The sequence below is a fragment of the Lactuca virosa genome, chromosome 4 (assembly GCF_052849685.1).
Source record: "Lactuca virosa cultivar CGN04683 chromosome 4, Lactuca_virosa_CGN04683_v6, whole genome shotgun sequence".
NCBI lineage: Eukaryota > Viridiplantae > Streptophyta > Magnoliopsida > Asterales > Asteraceae > Lactuca > Lactuca virosa.
Genome location: NC_136429.1, coordinates 248,259,094 through 248,285,144, shown reverse-complemented (window position 1 = coordinate 248,285,144; position 26,051 = coordinate 248,259,094).

The window sequence follows — 26,051 nt, the reverse complement described above, 5'->3', positions numbered from 1 at the left end:
ATCAGTTGATCTTTGGAACCCAGTCCATTTTGAAACCGGGTTGACCTTTTTCATCCTTGCACGGTACTCTCTCCAATGACATATCCTGTTTATCACAAACAGAAGATGAAGAAATATTAGAATCGTTAGAAGATTTGGGAGAGTGAGCCTTTGGAACCCATTTGTAGTTGGGTTTAACCCATTTCTTTTTCGATCTGATGGGTGACTCAGTACTTGCTTTTGATCTTGATGTCGGCCGTTGAGATGACTTTGACCTAACCGGTCTTTGTTTCACTGGAGCATCTCTTGGATTGGGCTTCTTGGCCGACATTCCCTTCTTGCCCTTGGGATGCGGATTCTTGGCCTTGTGGGTTTGATTCTTGGCCTTTTGCGCGTTCCAGTCACCATTGTCTGAACGTGACCTTGAGGGGTTTCTTTTGGAGTATCTCCCTCTTGGTGCGTTCTGCCACCCTTGTGCATAGTAGGGAACGTATGCGCGATTAGGATAATTTCTGGCAATGTGTCCAGGTGTTCCATAGTGAAAACATGTCTTTTTCTTCACTGTGAAGTTGTTTCTTCCTGCCCCTGGTGGAGTATCCTTGCCTTGTCTCTTATTTTTCCCACAAGCACAATTACAACAGGCACTCTGTTTCACTGGAATTGGTGGCCTGTATTTCTCAACAGCAGGTTGATCAGAAGCAGCTGAGTTCGAAGCAACAGATTCAGAGTTCAAGGAGATGTTGGTTTGTTCAATGGTGTTCTCCTTGTTCTCATCCTCTGCTACTTTACCTGCACATGAAGTAGAGGTGCTAGAAACAGGAACATCAGTATTTTCAAACAAATCATCAAATATGTCAAAAAAAATTAACTCAACATGATCCGGAGCAGAAGCATCACAAGATGTATCATTGATTTTAACATTGGAAACACAAGATTTTTCATGGGAAACAAAAACATTAGGTTCAGACTCAGTTTTATTATCAGAAACAGATCCTTCAACTTCGTGCTTTGACTGATCTAAGGATTGATCTGCAGGGGAAGTAGAAACGTTAGTATTTTCAACATTAATAAATCCTCCTGAAACAAAACCAGATGACTTGCCATAAACCATGAATGGTTCGTTGGCAATCTCTTCTTTAGACAAGGGTTGATACTGATATGTATGATTAAAAGGAGGAGGTACATTATCGTATCCTAAACCCTTTTGCTGGTTTCGTTTGAACTGCAGGCAATGGTCAATCATGTTGGAAACTACCTCGCTTGATACATCGAACCTTTTAAAATCAAAATTTACAGTTTCAAATTGTCCTTTTAATGTATCAAGCTCAGCAATTAACTCATCATTCTGTCTCTTGATATAATCATAATTTTCACATTTGTTACTGTAGTCTTCCTGAAGTCTCCTAAAGTCCTTTATTTTTGTTTCTAACTGGGCCTTTAGGGGTTTTTGTCATTTTCTAAGTTGATAGCCCTCATATCTCAGGTCCTCAACTTCTCTTTTTAATAAATCAATTTGTTCCCGAAGAAATTTAATCGTAGTTTCACAAGCTGGATTACATGAAACTTCATTGACCGGGATGTTTGCGGAACTCATTGTTTTTCCACACTTCAAAGCATCAAGTTCTTCAATTACAGCAGCAAGACTAAGATGATTGAGATCTTTTGTCTTCTTGATGACAGCTACGTTCATATCCCACGATTTCGGAAGTGAATTCAATAGCTTTTTCTTTATCTCAGATTTGGTCAAGAAGATCCCAATTATATTCATCTCAGTAGTGAGTGTGGTAAATCGTTGCAACTGAGCTTCCAGGGTTTTTCCAGGGATATAATTGAACATGTTGAAGTTTTGTCTTAACATCTCCTGACGACTCTCTTTCATGTCTTCAATTCCCTCGTAGACCTCAAAAACCATTAAAAGCACAACTAGAAGCCAAAATCAAACTTAAAAGTCAAACCCTCTGACTACAAACCTCAAAAGTCAACCTTAAAAGTCAAATTTAAAAAGTCAAACTTAAAAGTCAAACTTAAAAGTCAAACCGCAAAGCTAAATTTGAAAATTTAAAAGTTAAATGAGAAAGTCAAAGTTTAAAGTCAAAGGTCAAACTTGAAAGTCAAAGTCAAAATTTTAAGTAAAAAGTCAAAAATTAAAAACTAAAATTATTGGAAGAAAATAGAATTTAAAATTAAAAGAAACTGATTTTTGGGTTAAAAGTGACAAATTTGCGAAATTAGAAACGAGAAAGCGAATCTTTAAGAATTAAAAACGGAAGGAGGATATCATCTCCTAGCCTAGATGAGTTGGTTAAGTCGTTGCTTTAGTTGGGAGGAGACCCGGGTTCGACCCCAGGCACCCCCAATTTCACCTTTGTCTTTTTTATACGAAGCTGATGCGAGGACGAAGGTTGCTGAACAAACGCGTGCGAGGTGCAAGGGCGAGGATGATGTACCGTACACGAGACCGAACCGCACACTCCGAGGCCGCACACCGAGCCGCACACCGAGGACCGTACACGCGTGTGCGGCCGTACACCTTCAACTGGCCGCACACCTTCAATCAGATCGCGAAAAAAGACGTTTTTCACCATTTTTGCTCCAAAACTCGATCAAAAACTCGTTTTTATCAAAAATGCAAAGAACAAACCCCCCTTATTTTGCCCCGATCTATCCAAAAACGCAAAAATCCTTCAAAAATACGATCAAATAAGCTCCAGATCTGACAAAATTGATTGATACAATCCAAGCTCTGATACCAATTGTAAGTCCCCAATCTGCTTGTGTATCAATCAGATCTGTTTGACGGTGCAGAATCCCAATCAAACGGATGATGCCAGATGACAATAAGAAGAGAAGGAGAAGAAGAAAATGATGAATCTTGTATTATTTGATGATTAGAATGGAGATCCAAATACAAGATTCACACACACTAACACACACTCTTCTTTCTCTCTTGTTTCTCTCTCTACAATATGCTCTCCTTCTCTAGCCTTACACTCACATGACTCCTCACCCTATATATATGAGACACCAGCCGTACACGTGTGTACAGCCGCACACCCTGTGTACGGCCATACACAGGGTGTGCGGCCGTACACACGTGTACGGCCGTACACAGCCACAAAATTACGGAAAAGTACATTTTCTTAGAAAAGCAAAGTATAAACCAATATTTTGACCTAACAACTTGTGATTTACATGTGATTCATTTGTGAATTAGTGTGATTTAAATATGAATCACATGTAGTTTATATGTGATTCACTTGTGATTTACATGTGATTCATATGTGAATTACATGTGATTTGTTGCATGTGAATCACATGTGAATTAGATGCAATTCATATGTGAAAGTAGAAATAACACTCCATTTTTACAAAAGAAGAGCTACAATTGAGATCCATAACCAGGATGCCTAATTGTCTACTCAAAATCTGTAATTTTTTGTCACAAAATCAATAGATACATTTCCCATTATAACAAAAAAATGTATCCGAAAATCAATTTCAGATATGATAAGGTGGAATAATCCCCCCTTATTTTAGATGTAATCACAAAATGAATAGATAGTAGAATTGTAACACCATAAGATGAAATTAAAATTGAGGATGAATTATGCTACAAGAGGGAATCATCGAATGCCTAGGCTTTTTGGAGGAGGTGTAACTTCAACAAATTTATTGGGATAATTTTGGTCTCGATCCTTCTCCTACTTTCTGAACACGATCTGATGATGTTGCATATCTGCGGCTATTTTATTTCATTCGACATAGATCACAGATCAAGAAAATTTTCATCCACAACTACATAATAACTACTCAATTTACACAGTTTTGCCAAATCCGGAGATAAACTAGTCAAATTGTAAAATACAAGTGAAATAGAAAAAGGTAAAGTGGTTTAACCTTCCGGAATGCGATTAAGTGCGACGTCATTGCATTTTCCATCAGGAAGAAGCATATACAATGATTTTTTTATGGAAATCGATGATGTCACCACCTTCGATTTGATACCGAGCATTTGATCTTTGACAAAATAAGACATTTCGTTGATTCCAAACCTATTTCCAGTTATCCGTGAATGGCTGTTCAGAGATGCACATCATACATTTCGTTGATGTAATTTGGATCTGGAAAGGTACGTTTACTACCTTCGGATCATGTATCCAAATGTGATATCCTCTAATTTTCAAAACCAATTAAAACTTTTTTTTGTGCTTTAAAAAACATTTATTTATATTTGCATAAAATCCCAGTACAAAAGATCATTTTTATTACAAATGTTTGTTTCTAAAATATTAAAACCCAAAAGATGTCATAATCAATACAAATACATAAGTTACAACGTAAAGACTTGATGGTCCTGAATACCATTGCAGGCTCTCTCTTAATCATTCAACATCCTAATCAAGTTACATTGGCTTAAGTCTTGATACCTATGATGCATATGAACTGAGTGGGTCAGGTTGGGGGAACCTGGTGAGATACATAGGGATTTCAATCCCATGATATCGAGATGATAATATTCCATAATTATCAGACCTGCAAACCACCTGTTACCATAAAATAACTATTCCTACATATTCATTCCTACTGATCCTCAAAGATCCTAGACTATCCATTTCTATCGATCCTCACAAATCCTAGACTATCCATTCTATCGATCCTCACAGATCATGAATAATGATTATCAGAGAGAAGTTTATCTCGCCTGATGAATCGTTGACTACATAGCTAGGGGCATCCTTGTTTTTGTAAGTTATAAACGCTTATAGGTCGTCAGAGTATTTGATGAATATGGTTTTCCAATTTATTTGCGTCTGTGAGTAATGAGCTCACACTAGCAACGTAATTCACAAGACCGTCTAGAATGATCAAGTGTTGTCACTTATGCTATGGGGGTGACCAGACATACCACTAACAGTTGCCTGATCGGGACCCACCATTTCTTATCATCCTGTACGAAGCTACCGTACATCAACACATGATAGTTTCTAACTTTTAGACTTCTTGATCGCTGACGGTATTGCATCTATTCTTCTTTCTAAATTTGATTTCCAGTGGAAGATCTTGCTTCTTATTAACCTAAATTAAGGGCCTTGTTTTGACTATTGTAACCGACCAATGGGTCATGCCCTTAATGACCTCTCGTCGATGATTTAGACTCAGGTCTCTTTGAGCCAGACTCTTAACATGAAGGATACCTTCCTTCATGTTCTAATGTGATACAATAACATTCTAGCATGCAACACTTTTAGCTATATGCTGCTTGATTTTAGCGGCTATCGCGATACTTCTATTGATCGCTTCGATTAATCTTTTCCTTTGATCTTTTGACTAAATTCGAACTCGACTCACTTTGACTACTAGGGTCGGAATGGAAATCATCACCGAAACAAAGGTAATGATGGAAATGAACGAGAACGAATCCAAATACTAGTGCCTTAGTAACCTTGCGACTCCTCCTGATCCAAGTACGAGTCATGTGCTTCCGGTAGTACGGGCCCATACTACCTTCCACACCTACTCATAATCATCCCAAAAGTTGTCTCACAGTTTTCCCAAGTCACTATCTGTGACATCCTCTAATTTTCAGAACCAATTAAAACTTCTCTTTACGCTTTAAAAATCATTTATTTATATTTGCGTAAAATCCCAATACAAAAGATCATTTTGATTACAAATGTTTGTTTCCAAAATGTTAAAGCCATAAGGATGTTATAATTAATACAGACACATAATTACAACATAAAGACCTGATGGTACTGAATACTATTGCAGGCTATCTCTTAATCATTCAGCATCCTAATCAAGTTCCATTGGCTTAATTCTTGATACCTGTGATGCATATGAACTGAGTGGGTCAAGAATTCGTCCTAAGTCAGCTGTAACGACTTATTGGAGCTCAAAATCTTCCCCAACGCGTTCCACCAAGGAAGTGATGTTCCCTTGAATTGCTTCACAGCGTAGGCAGTTTGTAGCTTGCCCGTGCATCCACACGTTATGAAAGCTGACTCCATCTCTGATATCCAATCCATGACTCCTATGGGATCTTCCTTCTCGTTAAATGATGATGGCTTGCAAGTCATGAAATTCTTATACTTGTAATAGCCCCTAGGCTCATCATTTATCTAGACCTCTGGTTGATCCGACCCCTGATAACTATCCAATTCATCATTAGTTCCTTCTTGGACCGCATGCATGCGAACTGGTCCGTTGTTGACTTGTTCAACAACTATCGGCTCGTTGATCACTGGCACTCCTCCCCTAGCATTATCTAGTTCCTGAGCCAAGAGCTCCATAAACTCACGTTACTGCTGATCGAGTATTTCTTGCATCATAGTCCCAGCTTCTTTCATCGGGATTTGAGCAACTCCCGTTCTGACGTTCTGAGGTGTTGGACCTCCTTCGTCTGCGACAACTCTACCGATCCTTGTGATGGTCATGACGTTCTATATACCCGATAAGGCGTTCAATGTACCGAGAAGAGAATATAGATATAGAAGATTTAGACATGGAATCCTCCTTATTTCTCCGAAAAGTTATGTGCCAGTTCTAATACCGTAATTAAACGTTTAGAAATCAGAACACATAAAATTTCCTAATACTAGGTCGGCAACAGACCTTAAATCTATTAATAGCAACCTAGAAGGCAATCTAAGGCATGCTATACTATAATTCATTTGGCACATAAAAGCAATTTAGGTATCTTATCCTAAAGTAAGTTAGTGCATGTTATAGAAAATAAGGTATTTAACCTACATTATGCTATATATATAATTTCCTTATTTAGCACTTAATTTTATTTAAGGCCTATACCCTAAAATATCCTAGTGTTTGTGTCTATTCAGGTATACAACCTAAACTATCCTAGACACACTCCTCACCATCATTACTTAACTTCTAAGTTTAAGTCTAGAAATCTTATAAATTCCTTGTTTGCTTAAACTAATGCTCTGATACCAACTGACATCCTCTAATTTTTAGAACCAATTAAAACTTTTTCTTTACGCTTTAAATATCATTTAGTTATATTTGCGGAAAATCCTAGTACAAAAGATCATTTTCATTACATATGTTTGTTTCCAAAATGTTAAAACCCTAAGGATGTCATAATCAATACAAATACATAAGTTACAGCGTAAAGACATGATGGTCCTAAATACTATTGCAGGCTGTCTCTTAATCATTCAACATCCTAATCAAGTTCCATTGGCTTAAGTATTGATACGTATGATGCATATGAACTGAGTGGGTCAGGTTGGGGAAACCTGGTGAGATACATAGGGATTTCAATCCCATGTTATCGACATGATAATATTCCATAATTATCAGACCTTCAAACCAACCGTTAGCATAAAATAACCATTCCTGCATATTCATTCCAACTGATCCTCAAAGATCCTAGACTATCCGTTTCTATCGATCCTCACAGATCCTAGACTATCCATTCTATCGATCCTCACAGATCCTGAATAGTGATTATCAGAGGGAATTTTATCTCACCTGATGAATTGTTGACTACACAATAGGGGCTTCCTTGCCGTTGTAAGTCATAAAGGCTTATGGGTCGTCAGAGTATTTGATGAATATGGTTTTCCAATTCATCTACGACTGTGAGTAATGAGCTCACACTAGCAATGTAATTCACAAGACTGTCCAGAATGATCAAGTGTCGTCACCTACTATGTGGGGTGACCAAACATACCGCTAACAATTGCCTGATCGGGACCCAACATTTTTGGTCATCCTGTACGGAGTCACCGTACATCAACACATGATAGTGTCACGGAACAGAACTTTACTCTCAGTTCCTTGGTTACGCACATTCTCCTAATGAGACTACCTAATATCAAACTTAATTGAGCTAGGTATCTTTCATAAGTCTAAGTTTATCCCTAGACTAGATCAAAGTGCCTATAACCAAATTTTAATACCAACTTTATTCTTGGGAGACATTAACCTATCTCTAGTGTATTTATATTCCCTACAGAGCATTAGGTTTTATTATTCCTTTATCTTCTCAAAAAATCTACCTTTAATACTATTATATGATGTTATATATTTAATCCTAACATCGAATAGAACCATATCTGGTTTGCACATAGCACAATATATATACTAACATATAATCCAGACAATAAGCACATAATTTACATATGACTTCCATCAGATATTTAATATTTTAATTAATACTTGTATTAAATCATGTTCATGAAAGAGACTATCCACTCACTAGATAAATGGGTGACTGGTGATCTAGGCATAACTTCGTCTAACACCTCAGATATTCCTTGACGTGACCTAAGTATAATTACCACAAAGTTTTAGTATAAGATCCTGGAGACTAAGAATAGTCAAGATCATCATTAATCCGAATGTCTACATCAAGATCTATCAAGTAAGGATCAGCCAGACAGGACAATTGGGAGGGAGGATCATTTCGGCATAATAGCTTTTCTGAAATCCAACAACCAAGCCAACATGACCATTCTAGAAACCTCTCCCGTAAGTAGATCAATCAGTATAACGACATGGAATTATTGATAAATCTTATTTAAAGATTCGTAATAACAACTTATGACTATAAATATAAGTTACACAGAAAAGACTAGAATGTAGCTTAACTTACAAAGTTCTTCTTGAAAAAAGTTAGGAAATTGAACTGGCAGAGCTTCTACTCGCTAGCTACTACTTCCTTAGGGACCGCAGGGCCTCGTCGAAGGCTAAAACTAAGGGAAATAGGCCAAAATCGAGAGAATTTCGAGAAGGTGCGCGCCATGCAAATGTGGTGGTCCACCTAGTGTGCATGTTGCGCACACCTGAGACGTCACTCCTCCCATTTTTCTGCCACGTGTCGCAAATGTGGTGGTCCACGCCCCACCTTCTAGAAGGTGCGCGCCATGCAATTGTCACATCCCGAAACCGATGACGGAAACGTTCCGGGGCGGAGGACATCATGTGTAGCATCACTACCAATGAATAATAGCAATCATAGCAACACAACCAGTACAGTGAATACTAAAATAAAAATTTTTACATCAGTTTGAAACGTTGTCTGAAACTTTGTTTGAATTACATTCAATAGCTTTGTATAGTATAAACATAAAACTCTTATTGCTCCAGTTCCTCGAAAATCCAACATGTACCTGTCTACTGATTTCCTGAGAATACAAGCAGTTTGAAAGAGTATCAGCATAAAGCTGGTGAGTTCATAAGCGGTGGTTGGTAGTGAAAATCGTTGATGAGTTCGGAAAATATTTGTATAGTTCCAAGAAAATCCGATATTTTCCTTAGTGAAAATGTAGTGTTATCAGTTCTGTAGTAAACCATGAATATCTGTATGTTTCAAAGAAAATTCGATATTTTCTTTAGTGAAAAGGTAGCGTTATCGATTTCGTATAAAACCATGAATGTTCGTTAGTGAAAACTGTAGTGATATGCGAAAATACTACCTCATGTGACTAGCTAAAACTAATCATGAAGTATAAGTATTTTGTATGTGAAACCATTGCATAATCGGTTCTGTTTGAAAACCCTGGCTTTAACCAGTATACGTAGTGTGTATCAGTTCTATTTAGTAAAAATAAAACTGTTGAAGAGTGTCAGGTTGTAAACTAAAGGTGATTTATACATAATGTGAGTCGTATAACCATGCTTGATATGACTAGAGACCTTTCCAACGTTATTCAGGCGTCGAGTTAAATGACATTTGTACATCTCAGGCGTGCCAGCCTAACTGTAGCTAGCAGTCCAGATGTGGGATTGTCAGTCCCGAATAGATCTATTCATAAATCTCACGCTCTCCCTCCAGGAGACTCTGGTTATACTATGGTAGGATTTATCCCTGTACACCTAAGGGTACAGTAGTGAAGTAGCGCCTCACAGTATTGTACAATCTAGTTTACATGTAGTGTAGTAGCGTTCTACCGTAGTGAAAATCCGTATGTATACCGTATATAGTGATAATTACAGTTATGAAAACCATGATAAAGTAGTGATGTAACTGTAAACTATTTCTGTCTTAGTGCATATGTTTAGTAGTGAAAGTTTCTGTACTCGTTTTGTTTAGAAAATCCCAAACTATACCGATTATAGTTTGCATGTATAGTGAATAGCGTGTCCGGAAAACTATGCAAATTTTAGTGAAAACGTCCCTTATGCTCAACACAGTACAAAAGGGTTAAAGTATGAGATTTGCATAAGTTTTGAAAACATTTAGATTTAGCTTGTATTCCCCCCCTGAAAACATTAAAAATACGGAAAATGTAGGGGTATGAACTCACAGTTGTTGTGGGAAAACGTTGACTGAAATGAAGATCCTCGAGTTGTCGCACGTGACACTTAACGAAATCCTATTATCAAATAAATACATATATGTATCTAAATTAGTGATTTCGTTAGATAAAGTGTTAGAGGAACACTTGTATTCGGTTGAGGAATGTTACCGGGACTTGATCGAATCAATGAAAGTGGGTTTTCAGTCAAAAGCGCCACTTAAAAGGTGTTTACGGCCGTGAACAAGGGTTTACGATCGACTGGTAGTTTACGGTTTCCGGAGGTTTGATGAGTTTACGACCGTAAACTCAAGAACAGAGTTTACGGTCTTTGAAGGCTTGGACCATAAACTCAAGAACAGGGTTTACGGTCTTTGAAGATGGACCGTAAACTCAAAACAACGGTGCTGTTTTCGAAGAGATAAGTGCTCCAGTCGTTCCGAAGTGACTCCAAACGGTGTTTCTCGATGTTTCCCGAAGTTTGAATGTGTTTTTAGGTGTTTACGGTCAAGGTTTTTAGAGAGAGAAGGAGAGAGTTTTTGGCCCGATGTGTTCAAATGAAGGTGGAGGTCTCGTATTTATAGGGGTTTTGTGGTCGGTGGTGGGGTCCACTCTTTACTGGCCGTAAACGGGTTTACGGCCGTAAACGCGTTTACGGTCGTAACCTAGTTTACGGTCGTAACCTTACTTAGACCGAAAATGTTTCGTTTTTCGAGATATTCGGGTTCCCGCGCGATTTTTGGTTCCGACTCGTAAATAATTTAATTATATATAACTAGATTATTTTCTAAACCAAGAAGTTTGACGGAAAAGTTAATGAATTCGAATTTTTATTAACGGAAATCGCGTAACGGAAACGGTCGAAGTTTCGGGTTGTCACATCATCCCCCCTTTAGAGGGAATTTCGTCCCGAAATTCGAACATAGAATACAAATCATGGATTAGGAAAGAGATGCGGATATTTCTGTTTCATCCGATCTTCGTGCTCCCAAGTGAATTCAGGTCCCCGCTTGGCATTCCAGCGAACCCTCACTATCGGGATGCGACTTTGTTTCGTTCGTTTGATCTCTCTGTCCATGATTTCGACCGGTTCTTCCACGAAGTTGAGGTTCTCGTTGATTTCAATCTCATTGAGAGGAATCACAAGTGTATCATCGGACATACACTTCTTTAGGTTCGATACGTGGAAAACAGGGTGGATGTTGCTGAGCTCTCGCGGTAATTGGAGTTTGTATGCTACGGGACCGATCATAGCAAGGATCTCAAACGGTCCAATGAAATAATAGACCCCGTCTCCCTTGATCTCTAGGTTCTTTTCCATTCCTCTCAATGCTTCACCCGGCATGTTCTCTGGTTTTAAGGCTTCCAGCTGAGCCTCCTTGATTTACGCGGATAAATGGGAGTGGATAGTCATGGTCAGTGCCTTCACCTTACGCCCTGAATACTACTTTCGACCGAGGGCATCCGCTACCACATTGGCCTTGCCGGGATGATAGCGAAGTTAGCACTTGTAGTCACTGAGTAGCTCTACCCATCGCCGTTGTCTCATGTTTAACTCCTTTTGATCAAGAATATGCTGTAAGCTCTTATGGTCGGTGAAGATAGTGCACTTGGTTCCATAGAGATAGTGTCTCCAGATCTTTAACGCAAAGACCACTGCTCCCAATTCTAAATCGTGAGTTGTGTAATTGACTTCGTGTGTTTTCAACTGCCTCGAGGCATAGGCGATGACCTTTCCTCTCTACATGAGCACACACCCTAGGCCCTGATTGGATGCATCACAATAGACTACAAAGTCTTCCGTCCCTTCGGGCAGGGACAAGATAGGTGCGCTGCATAAGGCCCGCTTCAATGTTTGAAATTCAGTGTCTTGCGTGGCTTCCCAACTGAAGGTTACACCCTTCTGTGTCAGGGTAGTTAAAGGCTTAGCGATTCTGGAGAAGTTCTGGATGAACCTGCAATAATAGCCTGCGAGACCCAAGAATTGTCGGATTTCTGTGGGTGTCTTTAGTGCAGACCAATTCTCAATCGCTTTGATCTTGGAAGGGTCCACGTGTATTCCTTCCTTGATAATCACGTGTCCTAGGAAATTTACCTTCCTGATCCAGAATTCGCACTTCGAGAATTTCGCGTATAGTTTTTCTACCCATAATGTTTCCAACACCTGCCTTAAGTGTTGTTTATGGTCATTCTCATTCCGCGAGTAGACAAGTATATCGTCGATGAACACAATAACAAACTTGTCTAAAAAAGGGCGGCACACCCGATTCATCAGGTCCATGAATACTGCCGGTGCGTTGGTTAGACCAAAGGGCATTACTACAAACTCGTAGTGTCCATAGCGAGTTCGGAATGCTGTTTTGGGTACATCCTTCTCATGAACTCGCAACTGATGGTACCCTGATCTTAGATCTATCTTTGAGAAAAAACTGGCTCCCTGAAGTTGGTCGAAGAGATCGTCGATTCTGGGTAAGGGATATCGGTTCTTGATGGTAAGCTTATTCAGCTCTCGGTAGTCAATGCACATCCGAAAGGATCCATCTTTCTTTTTCACGAATAAGATCGGAGCTCCCCATGGTGAGGAACTCGGCCTTATGAATCCTTTGCTGATCAGCTCATTGAGCTGACTGGATAATTCTTGCATTTCCGCTGGCGCTAAACGGTAATGAGATTTAGCTACTGGAGTAGCTCCGGGGATCAATTCGATACGAAACTCGACTTGGCGCTCGGGAGGGGTTCCTGGGAGATCTTCGGGGAAAACGTCAGGAAAGTTACAGAATTCGGGGATGCTCTCGAGGTCTTTAACTTTTTGCGTTTTGTCGACAACATGAGCTAGGAATGCATGGCACTCCTTCCGCAGATACTTCTGAGCTTTGATGCACGAAATGATACGGAGGTTCGAGCTAGACTTATCTCCGTAAATCATGAGGGTTTCGCCAGAGGGAAGATTGAGACAGATAGCCTTCTCGAAGCAAAGAATATCAGCATGATTGGAGCTTAACCAGTCCATGCCGATAATGACGACGAAACTCTTGATGGACACAGGCATAAGGTCGATGGGAAACGAATAATTGTCTAGAGTAAGAGTACAGCCTATGAATATGTCGTTAGTGCTCTCGTTCTTTCCGTTAGCCATCTTGACGGTAAATGTTTTGGTTAGAGGTTGGGATTTACATTTGATTAGATGTTTGAATGTATGACCAACAAAACTCCTCTCCGCACCAGAATCGAAGAGAATGCATGCATAAGAGTTGTCAAGGAGGAACGTACCCGTAACAACGGTAGGATCAGCAACTGCTTCCTCCTGGCCCATCACCAGAACTCTCCCTGTATTGCCACTAGTTATTGCCTTGGGGCAGTTTCTCCTGAAGTGCCCAGCCTCTCCACATCCATAACAAGATTGACCAGCGCCCGCTCCCGGAGCCTTGTTGGTTGGTTGGGTTGGCACCTTGCAGTATCGATCTGTGTGTCCTTTCTTTCCACAGCTGTTGCAAGTCAACTCACGGCAGGGTCCGTGATGATGGAAGTGACACTTATTGCACAGGGGTAGTTTTCCAGCATAACCACCGGTAGGAGATTGGGTGGTTGGAACAGCAGTGGGAGCAGCAGCAGGAGCAGTAACAGCATGAACTGCCACTGTTTGTTGTTTCTTGGAGGGCTCATGCGAAGACTGACTCTTTCGTTTGTTACCAAACTTCTTCTTCTTCCCACCGCTTTCCTTTTGTGGCTCGGAGACAGCTGCCACCTCATCCAGATCGATTCCATGATCGATCAGAGTCTGTGTCAGATCCCTGGCGCTTTCAAAAGTAATCAGTCTAGCAGCCAAGACATTCCCCTTTGTTGGTTGTGTCAGTCCCCAAATGTATCTTTCGATTTTCTTGCTTTCTGGGGTGACCATTCCCGGACAGAGGAGAGCCAGATCACAAAATCTCGCGGTGTAGGCAGCGATATCGGAACCCTTCATCTTCAAGTTCCAGAGTTCGTGTTCCAACTTTTGCACTTCGCCCCTCGGGCAGTACTCCGTGAGCATGAGCTCCTTCAGTCTTTCCCAACCCATGGCGTTAGCCACTGGCAGGGTTAGGGTTTTGACTTGACCATTCCACCAGGTCAAGGCTCTGTCGGTGAAGATGCAGGCGGCGAACTTCACCTTGTTTGCTTCAGAACAAACACAAATTTCAAAGATGGATTCGATCTTCTCGAACCATCGAGTCAGGGCGATGACACCTCCATTTCCGTCGAAGGACTTGGGTTTTGCAGTCATGAAGTCCTTGTAGGAACATTCTTTTTGATGTCCCTGACTTCCACCTGGTCTATGTGGGTCGGTTCCACCTCCAGCCCCACCAGCATTTACTTATGCCATTGCTGCAGTCACGGCGGCGGTAACTGCTGCCTGGAACATGACAGAGTCGAACTGAGGAGGTGGTGGTGGTGGCGGAGTGTCGTCGTTCCTTCTGATGGGTCTTGGTCGAGGAGGCATCTCATTCTAGAAAGCAGTCAGGAAGAAGAGGATGGTAAGTCCTCGAGATATATAAAACAAGATATATCTCATCCTGATAATAAAAGTATACTACCGAGCGATAAGCACAGAAAGGTTACTAACACAAGTAAGTTACGCTTAAGGAAGAAGAGGTAGCAACGCTTAGAGTGAATCTGTGTACTGAGTTTGGCTCTAGCGAAAATAATCCTATAGTATTTTATGTGGGATGATTTTGGTAAGTTTTAAGCCTGCTGTAACACCACAGTCACTCCCAAGCACATGTTGGTCATGTCTCGACTGAATATAGTTGATCAGGCTATATTCACCCTAGACATGATTACATAACTGCCTAGGTTTAACCGCAGCGTTCCAACATCCAAATACTTTTTGTTTTGTTCTACTAGAGACACGAACTTTGTTATGTATGCATGCTCGTATACTTTTATAAAAATACTTATATTTTTGAAAGTATACTTTTAGCGTAGAGCACTTAGGCCCCTTAGTGTTTATAGTTGTATACCACATAAGGTTCGGTATACTACTTCGCTATAAACAAGGGCTCTGATACCAATCTGTCACACCCCGAAACCGATGGCGGAAACATTTCGGGGCGGAGGACATCATGTGTAGCATCACTACCAATGAATAATAGCAATCATAGCAACACAACTAGTACAGTGAATACTAAAATAAAAATGTTTACATCAGTTTGAAACGTTGTCTGAAACTTTTTTTGAATTACATTCAATAGCTTTGTATTGTATAAACACAAAACTCTTATTGCTCCAGTTCCTCGAAAATCCAGCATGTACCTGTCTACTGATTTCCTGAGAATACAAGCAGTTTGAAAGAGTATCAGCATAAAGCTGGTGAGTTCATAAGCGGTGGTTGGTAGTGAAAATCGTTGATGAGTTCGGAAAATATTTGTATAGTTCCAAGAAAATCCGATATTTTCCTTAGTGAAAATGTAGTGTTATCAGTTCTGTAGTAAACCATGAATATCTGTATGTTTCCAAGAAAATTCGATATTTTCTTTAGTGAAAAGGTAGTGTTATCGATTTCGTATAAAACCATGAATGTTCGTTACTGAAAACTGTAGTGATATGCGAAAATACTACCTCATGTGACTAGCTAAAACTAATCATGAAGTATAAGTATTTTGTATGTGAAACCATTGCATAATCGGTTCTGTTTGAAAACCCTGGCTTTAACCAGTATATGTATCAGTTCTATTTAGTAAAAACAAAACTGTTGAAGAGTGCCAGGTTGTAAACTAAAGGTGATTTATACATAATGTGAGTCGTATAACCATGCTTGATATGACTAGAGACCTTTCCAACGTTCTTCAGGCGTCGAGTTAAATGACATTTGTACATCTCAGGCGTGCCCGCCAAACTGTAGCTAGCAGTCCAGATGTGGGATTGTCAGTCCCGAATAGATCTATTCATAAATCTCACGCTCTCCCTCTAGGAGACTCTGGTTATACTATGGTAGGATTTATCCCTGTACATCTAAGGGTACAGTAGTGAAGTAGCGCCTCACAGTATCGTACAATCTAGTTTACATGTAGTGTAGTAGCGTTCTACCGTAGTGAAAATCCGTATGTATACCGTATATAATGATAATTACAGTTATGAAAACCATGATAAAGTAGTGATGTAACTGTAAACTATTTCTGTCTTAGTGCATATGTTTAGTAGTGAAAGTTTCTGTACTCGTTATGTTTAGAAAATCCCAAACTATACCGATTATAGTTTGCATGTATAGTGAATAGCGTGTCCGGAAAACTATGCAAATTTTAGTGAAAACGTCCCTTATGCTCAACACAGTACAAAAGGGTTAAAGTATGAGATTTGCATAAGTTTTGAAAACATTTAGGTTTAGCTTGTATTCCCCCCCTGAAAACATTAAAAATACGGAAAATGTAGGGGTATGAACTCACAGTTGTTGTGGGAAAACGTTGACTGAAATGAAGATCCTCGAGTTGTCGCACGTGACACTTAACGAAATCCTATTATCAAATAAATACATATATGTATCTAAATTAGTGATTTCGTTAGATAAAGTGTTAGAGGAACACTTGTATTCGGTTGAGGAATGTTACCGGGACTTGATCGAATCGATGAAAGTGGGTTTTCAGTCAAAAGCACCACTTAAAAGGTGTTTACGGCCGTGAACAAGGGTTTACGATCGACTGGTAGTTTACGGTTTCCGGAGGTTTGATGAGTTTACGGTCGTAAACTCAAGAACGGAGTTTACGGTCTTTGAAGGCTTGGACCGTAAACTCAAGAACAGGGTTTACGGTCTTTGAAGATGGACCGTAAACTCAAGAACAACGGTGCTGTTTTCGAAGAGATAAGTGCTCCAGTCGTCCCGAAGTGACTCTAAACGGTGTTTCTCGATGTTTCCCGAAGTTTGAAGGTGTTTTTAGGTGTTTACGGTCAAGGTTTTTAGAGAGAGAAGGAGAGAGTTTTTGGCCAGAAGTGTTCAAATGAAGGTGGAGGTCTCGTATTTATAGGGGTTTTGTGGTCGGTGGTGGGGTCCACTCTTTACTGGTCGTAAACGGGTTTACGGCCGTAAACGAGTTTACGGTCGTAACCTTACTTAGACCGAAAATGTTTGGTTTTTCGAGATATTCGGGTTCCCGCGCGATTTTCGGTTCTGACTCTTAAATAATTTAATTATATATAACTAGATTATTTTCTAAACCAAGAAGTTTGACGGAAAAGTTAATGAATTCGAATTTTTATTAACGGAAATCACGTAACGGAAACGGTCGAAGTTTCGGGTTGTCACATCATCCCCCCGTTAGAGGGAATTTCGTCCCGAAATTCGAACATAGAATACAAATCATGGATTAGGAAAGAGATGCGGATATTTCTGTTTCATCCGATCTTCGTGCTCCCAAGTGAATTCAGGTCCCCGCTTGGCATTCTAGCGAACCCTCACTATCGGGATGCGACTTTGTTTCGTTCGTTTGATCTCTCTGTCCATGATTTCGACCGGTTCTTCCACGAAGTTGAGGTTCTCGTTGATTTCAATCTCATTGAGAGGAATCACAAGTGTATCATCGGACAGACACTTCTTTAGGTTCGATACGTGGAAAACAGGGTGGATGTTGCTGAGCTCTCGCGGTAATTGGAGTTTGTATGCTACGGGACCGATCCTAGCAAGGATCTCAAACGGTCCAATGAAATAATAGACCCCGTCTCCCTTGATCTCTAGGTTCTTTTCCATTCCTCTCAATGCTTCACCCGGCATGTTCTCTGGTGTTAAGGCTTCCAGCTGAGCCTCCTTGATTTGCGTGGATAAATGGGAGTGGATAATCATGGTCAGTGCCTTCACCTTACGCCCTGAATACTCCTTTCAACTGAGGGCATCCGCTACCACATTGGCCTTGCCGGGATGACAGCGAAGTTAGCACTTGTAGTCACTGAGTAGCTCTACCCATCGCCGTTGTCTCATGTTTAACTCCTTTTGATCAAGAATATGCTGTAAGCTCTTATGGTCGGTGAAGATAGTGCACTTGGTTCCATAGAGATAGTGTCTCCAGATCTTTAACGCAAAGACCACTGCTCCCAATTCTAAATCGTGAGTTGTGTAATTGACTTCGTGTGTTTTCAACTGCCTCGAGGCATAGGCGATGACCTTTCCTCTCTACATGAGCACACACCCTAGGCCCTGATTGGATGCATCACAATAGACTACGAAGTCTTCCGTCCCTTCGGGCAGGGACAAGATAGGTGCGCTGCATAAGGCCCGCTTCAATGTTTGAAATGCAGTGTCTTGCTTGGCTTCCCAACTGAAGGTTACACCCTTCTATGTCAGGGTAGTTAAAGGCTTAGCGATTCTGGAGAAGTTCTGGATGAACCTGCAATAATAGCCTGTGAGACCCAAGAATTGTCGGATTTCTGTGGGTGTCTTTAGTGCAGACCAATTCTCAATCGCTTTGATCTTGGAAGGGTCCACGTGTATTCCTTCCTTGCTAATCACGTGTCCTAGGAAATTTACCTTCCTGATCTAGAATTCGCACTTCGAGAATTTCGCGTATAGTTTTTCTGCCCATAATGTTTCCAACACCTGCCTTAAGTGCTGTTTATGGTCATTCTCACTCCGCGAGTAGATAAGTATATCGTCGATGAACACAATAACAAACTTGTCTAAAAAAGGGCGGCACACCCGATTCATCAGGTCCATGAATACTGCCGGTGCGTTGGTTAGACCAAAGGGCATTACTACAAACTCGTAGTGTCCATAGCGAGTTCGGAATGCTGTTTTGGGTGCATCCTTCTCATGAACTCGCAACTGATGGTACCCTGATCTTAGATCTATCTTTGAGAAATAACTGGCTCCCTGAAGTTGGTCGAAGAGATCGTCGATTCTGGGTAAGGGATATCGGTTCTTGATGGTAAGCTTATTCAGCTCTCGGTAGTCAATGCACATCCGAAAGGATCCATCTTTCTTTTTCACGAATAAGATCGGAGCTCCCCATGGTGAGGAACCCGGCCTTATGAATCCTTTGCTGATCAGCTCATTGAGCTGACTGGATAATTCTTGCATTTCCGCTGGCGCTAAACGGTAATGAGATTTAGCTACTGGAGTAGCTCCGGGGATCAATTCGATACGAAACTTGACTTGGCGCTCGGGAGGGGTTCCTGGGAGATCTTCGGGGAAAACTTCAGGAAAGTTACAGACTTCGGGGATGCTCTCGAGGTCTTTAACTTTTTGCATTTTGTCGACAACATGAGCTAGGAATGCATGGCACTCCTTCCGCAGATACTTCTGAGCTTTGATGCACGAAATGAGATGGAGGTTCGAGCTAGACTTATCTCCGTAAATCATGAGGGTTTCGCCCGAGGGAAGATTGAGACAGATAGCCTTCTCGAAGCAAAGAATATCAGCATGATTGGAGTTTAACCAGTCCATGCCTATAATGACGTCGAAACTCTTGATGGACACAGGCATAAGGTCGATGGGAAACGAATAATTGTCTAGAGTAAGAGTACAGCCTATGAATATGGCGTTAGTGCTCTCCTTCTTTCCGTTAGCCATCTTGACGGTAAATGTTTTGGTTAGAGGTTGGGATTTACATTTGATTAGATGTTTGAATGTATGACTAACAAAACTCCTCTCCGCACCAGAATCGAAGAGAATACATGCATAAGAGTTGTCAAGGAGGAACGTACCCGTAACAACGGTAGGATCAGCAACTGCTTCCTCCTGGCCCATCACCAGAACTCTCCCTGTATTGCCACTAGTTATTGCCTTGGGGCAGTTTCTCCTGAAGTGCCCAGCCTCTCCACATCCATAACAAGATTGACCAGCGCCCGCTCCCGGAGCCTGGTTGTTTGGTTGGGTTGGCACCTTGCAGTATCGAGCTGTGTGTCCTTTCTTTCCACAGCTGTTGCAAGTCAACTCACGGCAGGGCCCGTGATGATGGAAGTGACACTTGTTGCACAGGGGTAGTTTTCCAGCATAACCACCGGTAGGAGATTGGGTGGTTGGAACGGCAGTGGGAGCAGTAGCAGGAGCAGTAACATCATGAATTGCCACTGTTTGTTGTTTCTTGGAGGGCTCCTGCGAAGACTGACTCTTTCGTTTGTTACCAAACTTCTTCTTCTTCCCACCGCTTTCCTTTTGTGGCTCGGAGACAGCTGCCACCTCATCCAGATCGATTCCATGATCGATCAGAGTCTGTGTCAGATCCCTGGCGCGTTCAAAAGTAATCGGTCTAGCAGCCAAGACATTCCCCTTTGTTGGTTGTGTCAGTCCCCAAATGTACCTTTCGATTTTCTTGCTTTCTGGGGTGACCATTCCCGGACAGAGGAGAGCCAGATCACAAAATCTCGCGGTGTAGGCAGCGATATCGGAACCCTTCATCTTCAAGTTCCAAATTTCGTGTTCCAACTTTTGCACTTCGCCCCTCGGGCAGTACTCCGCGAGCATGAGCTCCTTCAGTCTTTCCCAACCCATGGCGTTAGCCACTGGCAGGGTTAGGGTTTTGACTTGACCATTCCACCAGGTCAAGGCTCTGTCGGTGAAGATGCAGGCGACGAACTTCACCTTGTTTGCTTCAGAACAAACGCAAATTTCAAAGATGGATTCGATCTTCTTGAACCATCGAGTCAGGGCGATGACACCTCCATTTCCGTCGAAGGACTTGGGTTTTGCAGTCATGAAGTCCTTGTAGGAACATTCTTTTTGATGTCCCTGACTTCCACCTGGTCTATGTGGGTCGGTTCCACCTCCAGCCCCACCAGCATTTACTTGTGCCATTGCTGCAGTCACGGCGGCGGTAACTGCTGCCTGGAACATGACAGAGTCGAACTGAGGAGGTGGTGGTGGTGGCGGAGTGTCGTCGTTCCTTCTGATGGGTCTTGGTCGAGGAGGCATCTCGTTCTAGAAAGCAGTCAGGAAGAAGAGGATGGTAAGTCCTCGAGATATATAAAACAAGATATATCTCATCCTGATAATAAAAGTATACTACCGAGCGATAAGCACAGAAAGGTTACTAACACAAGTAAGTTACGCTTAAGGAAGAAGAGGTAGCAACGCTTAGAGTGAATCTGTGTACTGAGTTTGGCTCTAGCGAAAATAATCCTATAGTATTTTATGTGGGATGATTTTGGTAAGTTTTAAGCCTGCTGTAACACCACAGTCACTCCCAAGCACATGTTGGTCATGTCTCGACTGAATATAGTTGATCAGGCTATATTCACCCTAGACATGATTACATAACTGCCCAGGTTTAACCGCAGCGTTCCAACATCCAAATACTTTTTGTTTTGTTCTATTAGAGACACGAACTTTGTTATGTATGCATGCTCGTATACTTTTATAAAAATACTTATATTTTTGAAAGTATACTTTTAGCGTAGAGCACTTAGGCCCCTTAGTGTTTATAGTTGTATACCACATAAGGTTCGGTATACTACTTCGCTATAAACAAGGGCTCTGATACCAATCTGTCACACCCCGAAACCGATGGCGGAAACATTTCGGGGCGGAGGACATCATGTGTAGCATCACTACCAATGAATAATAGCAATCATAGCAACACAACTAGTACACTGAATACTAAAATAAAAATGTTTACATCAGTTTGAAACGTTGTCTGAAACTTTTTTTGAATTACATTCAATAGCTTTGTATTGTATAAACACAAAACTCTTATTGCTCCAGTTCCTCGAAAATCCAGCATGTACCTGTCTACTGATTTCCTGAGAATACAAGCAGTTTGAAAGAGTATCAGCATAAAGCTGGTGAGTTCATAAGCGGTGGTTGGTAGTGAAAATCGTTGATGAGTTCGGAAAATATTTGTATAGTTCCAAGAAAATCCGATATTTTCCTTAGTGAAAATGTAGTGTTATCAGTTCTGTAGTAAACCATGAATATCTGTATGTTTCCAAGAAAATTCGATATTTTCTTTAGTGAAAAGGTAGCGTTATCGATTTCGTATAAAACCATGAATGTTCGTTACTGAAAACTGTAGTGATATGCGAAAATACTACCTCATGTGACTAGCTAAAACTAATCATGAAGTATAAGTATTTTGTATGTGAAACCATTGCATAATCGGTTCTGTTTGAAAACCCTGGCTTTAACCAGTATATGTATCAGTTCTATTTAGTAAAAACAAAACTATTGAAGAGTGCCAGGTTGTAAACTAAAGGTGATTTATACATAATGTGAGTCGTATAACCATGCTTGATATGACTAGAGACCTTTCCAACGTTCTTCAGGCGTCGAGTTAAATGACATTTGTACATCTCAGGCGTGCCCGCCTAACTGTAGCTAGCAGTCCAGATGTGGGATTGTCAGTCCCGAATAGATCTATTCACAAATCTCACGCTCTCCCTCCAGGAGACTCTGGTTATACTATGGTAGGATTTATCCCTGTACATCTAAGGGTACAGTAGTGAAGTAGCGCCTCACAGTATCGTACAATCTAGTTTACATGTAGTGTAGTAGCGTTCTACCGTAGTGAAAATCCGTATGTATACCGTATATAATGATAATTACAGTTATGAAAACCATGATAAAGTAGTGATGTAACTGTAAACTATTTATGTCTTAGTGCATATGTTTAGTAGTGAAAGTTTCTGTACTCGTTATGTTTAGAAAATCCCAAACTATACCGATTATAGTTTGCATGTATAGTGAATAGCGTGTCCGGAAAACTATGCAAATTTTAGTGAAAACGTCCCTTATGCTCAACACAGTACAAAAGGGTTAAAGTATGAGATTTGCATAAGTTTTGAAAACATTTAGGTTTAGCTTGTATTCCCCCCTGAAAACATTAAAAATACGGAAAATGTAGGGGTATGAACTCACAGTTGTTGTGGGAAAACGTTGACTGAAATGAAGATCCTCGAGTTGTCGCACGTTGTCGCACGTGACACTTAACGAAATCCTATTATCAAATAAATACATATATGTATCTAAATTAGTGATTTCGTTAGATAAAGTGTTAGAGGAACACTTGTATTCGGTTGAGGAATGTTACCGGGACTTGATCGAATCGATGAAAGTGGATTTTCAGTCAAAAGCACCACTTAAAAGGTGTTTACGGCCGTGAACAAGGGTTTACGGTCGACTGGTATTTTATGGTTTCCGGAGGTTTGATGAGTTTACGGTCGTAAACTCAAGAACAGAGTTTACGGTCTTTGAAGGCTTGGACCGTAAACTCAAGAACAGGGTTTACGGTCTTTGAAGATGGACCGTAAACTCAAGAACAACGGTGCTGTTTTCGAAGAGATAAGTGCTCCAGTCGTTCTGAAGTGACTCCAAACGGTGTTTCTCGATGTTTCCCGAAGTTTGAAGGTGTTTTTAGGTGTTTACGGTCAAGGTTTTTAGAGAGAGAAGGAGAGAGTTTTTGGCCAGAAGTGTTCAAATGAAGGTGGAGGTCTCGTATTTATAGGGGTTTTGTGGTCGGTGGTGGCGTCCACTCTTTACTGGCCGTAAACGGGTTTACGGTCGTAACCTTACTTAGACCGGAAATGATTGGTTTTTCGAGATCTTCGGGTTCCCGCGCGATTTTTGGTTCCGACTCGTAAATAATTTAATTATATATAACTAGATTATTTTCTAAACCAAGAAGTTTGACGGAAAAGTTAATGAATTCGAATTTTTATTAACGGAAATCGCGTAACGGAAACGGTCGAAGTTTCGGGTTGTCACAGCAACCTACCTGCACGTGACGTTTCTTGGAAAACTTCAGAAAATCATATCTTCCTCATATGAGCTTCATTTTCGACGTTCTTTATATTCTCAAAAAGCTCTCGACGAGATCTACAACTTTTGTTTAGACTCTGTCGGCTAATTTTGACTTTATTTTTAAAGTTATATTTTTAACAGGCTTAGACTATTAAAGTCCGCTAAAAATTCATAACTTCCTCATATGATATCCATTCTCTACTGTCTTTATATCGACGAAACCATATGTATGAGATCTGTAAACCTCGTTTAGATTGCTTTTCGTAACAATCAACTGATTTCTACTTCGGTTTCTGAGCCGTATACTGCTACGCTGAAACTTCTAAAAATCCTAACTTCCTGTTATGAAGTCAGATTGGGGCGTTCTCTAAATATACGCTCTCGGTTTAATGACTACTATGACTTTCATTTAGATTATTTACCCTAAATAATCCTTTTTTATAATATCTAATTATCATTGCGTCTAATAATTATCTCATTTATTCTTTAATCATCTAACCCTATCTTACGAGCGTTACACCAGACGATTTTAGAGTTATGATTTTGTGTATGAACAAAATTAAGACGATGTAGTGTTGATCATATCGTATTTTGCAGAGCTACAACGAAGAGTTCATAAGGGTTATTCATGGTGGAAACCAGTGGCGATTAAGGTCAATCACAACTCTTTCGCGTGTGCTTCAATATTGATCTTTAGTGTGGTAAGAGTGTGGATCAGAAATCGTTGTTGATCGGCGAAATAGGTAGTGATGGTCGATGGATGGAGGAGGGAGGTGGTCGATGGAGAAGGAAGAGATGTACAGGAGACATGAAAGAGGAGAGATGTAACATCCGTTTCCCAGAATGGATCAGTGGATGGTATAAGGGAGTCAAAGGCATGGTTTTGAGGAATACCATGTGCCACGACGTGGCATGCAAGTTGGTGAATGTGTGTTTTGGAAGGCTCTATGACGTGGCAATAGAGTGATCACAACGTGATGAGCGTGATAACCCAAGCCCATGAGTTTTTAGGTTTTTCTCTATATTTAAGCACCTTAACTTCAAGTTAGGGCATCCTTTTCAGCCTCTAACCTCTCTATTTCGGAAACCCTAGCCCCCTTTGAGTGTTCTTGGGGTTCTTGGCCATTTGAAGACTCATTTCTCATATTTTGGTGTGGATCTTGAAGACCAAGTTTCTTGCAAAGTGTTTTGGTGAAGGGCTCACGTGTAGATCTAGAAAGAGGACTTTATTTTTGGACCACTGTGAGTAAAAAGCTTTCATCTTGATCTTTAGTTTGCTAGATCTTGTAGTTTGATCATGTATATACCTTTTTGGTCCTTGTGAGCTTGTGCTTGGAGTTGAGTGAACTCCAACACCTCTTGAGCTTATTTTATCATCTCAAAATCTTGTTGGATTGGGAAAGTTTTCATCTTGATCTTGTTCTTGAAGTCATGCATGTTTTGGGAAGGGTTTTATGCTATTGAGGACTTAGAATAGTAGATCTAGCTTTGTGATGGAGTCCTAATGGATAAAGTTAGAAAGTTTATCAATTAAGTTAGTAAAAAGAAATAGGTCTGAAGTTTTGGGCTTTGGTCTGAAGGAGTTAAGCACTTAATGTGTAACGACCCAAATTTTCAAATAAAAATTTCATTTTTAATTAACCAAAATATTCCCATAAAATATGAAATATCAATGACAATTGTTTTCAAAATCCATAACGTCAGCATTTTATTTCAAATATCAGAGTGTCCCATCAAATCTAATACCGAAGAGTGCATGCCACGCCATCAAGCCTTGCCCTTACCCTTAGGCTCAGATGTACCTGAAACAAATCAACAAACTGTAAGCTAATGCTTAGTGAGTTCCTCAGAGCATACCCCACACAATCTACATAATCACATAATCCATATTAGCTATAAAAGCTACATAAACCACATAAGCCATGCATACAAATATATAAGGATGTTGTGGGTTCCTCCCAGGGTCTTACTCCAGGATGTCATGGGCTCCCCCACATGGTCTTACACCTAAGTGCCATGGGCTCCCCTATGGTCTTTAGATGGAAAGCCATGGGCTCCCCCACATGGTCTGACATCCGAGTGCCATGGGCTCCCCCCATGGTCTTGACCTG